Source organism: Galeopterus variegatus, unplaced genomic scaffold (genome assembly GCF_000696425.1).
Source record: "Galeopterus variegatus unplaced genomic scaffold, G_variegatus-3.0.2 Scaffold3460, whole genome shotgun sequence".
NCBI classification, from domain to species: Eukaryota; Metazoa; Chordata; class Mammalia; order Dermoptera; family Cynocephalidae; genus Galeopterus; species Galeopterus variegatus.
Window position 1 is genome coordinate 11,815 of NW_007729571.1, and position 1,370 is coordinate 13,184.

The following is a 1,370-nucleotide window of genomic DNA, read 5'->3' on the forward strand; positions in this document are numbered from 1 at the left end:
TTATCTCCAGCATGGATTCTCTGATGATATGCAAGGTATGACTTTTGGTGGAAGACTTTGCTACATTCATTACATTTATAAGGTTTCTCTCCAGTATGAATTAATAGATGTTGTGCAAGACTTGAATTTTTACTGAATGCCTTGCCACTGGTATTACATTTGTTAAGATTCTCTTTAGTATAAATGCTCCAATGACTTGCAAGGTATGAATGTTGACTGAACACCTTGCTACATTCAGTATACTTGTAAGGTTTCTCTCCAGTATGAATTTTCTGATGCTGTGCAAAGTGTGAACTATTTTTGAAGACCTTGCCACATTCATTACAATTGTAAGGCTTTTCTGCAGTATGAATTTTCTGATGCCTTACAAGGTGTGCATTTTGAGCGAAGACCTTGCCACATTCATTACATTTGTAAGGTTTCTCTCCAGTATGAATTCTCCGATGACTTGCAAGATTTGATTTTTGACTGCAGACCTCACCACAAATATCACATTTATATGGTTTCTCTCCAGTATGAATTCTCCAATGTTTTACAAGGTGTGAAATGACTAAAATCCTTGCCACATTCATTACATTTGAAAGGTTTCTCTCCAGTGTGAATTCTCCAATGACATACAAAAACTGCTTTTTTACTAAAGACCTTGTCACATATATCACATGTAAATCATTTCTCTCCGGTACGGATTATTTGATGTACAGTAAGGCATGAGCCTTGATTAAAGACTTTTCTAGGCTCACTACATTTGGAATGTTTTGTACTCATGTGTGCTTTATGTTCCTGTGTGAATAATAAAGAATCCATAAAATTATTCTCATATTTATAAGAAATGTGGGTTTTGACATTAGAAGGAATTCTTTGGGGTGGTAAAACTACAAATCTATTTGTTCACACACATCCCAATGTGATTACATTCATAAATTTTCCCTTCAGTCTGAAACAGCTGCAGTTCAGGAACATGTGACTGAAAGTGTAATCCAAGTTGTTTTTTTTTTTTTTCCTAAAAAGATGACCGGTAAGGGAATCTCAACCCTTGGCTTGGTGTTGTCAGCACCACGCTCAGNCACTGTGGATTAACAGATGCTGTGTAAGGCTTGAACTACGAGTAAACACACTGCCACATCCATTACACTTGTAAGGTTTCTCTCCACTGTGGATTAACTGATGATTATAAGCCTTGAACACAAACCAAAGGCTTTGTTACACTCGTTACATTTGTAAGTTTATCTCCAGCATGGATTCTCTGATGATATGCAAGGTATGACTTTTGGTGGAAGACTTTGCNGGCCCCAAGTTGTTTTTTAATAGAATTGTTTCCCACATCCCTCCTGCCATGCCGATCTCTTCTACCAGTGAGATTTTTCTTATGT

The 1,370-nt window shown here is 36.8% G+C and overlaps 1 pseudogene; it reads right to left on the reverse strand.

The window, feature by feature from the left end:
• The window catches only part of LOC103600781, a 2,512-nt pseudogene extending 1,747 nt beyond the window's left edge, over window positions 1-765 (reverse strand).
• Between the last annotated feature and the right edge of the window lie 605 nt (window positions 766-1,370).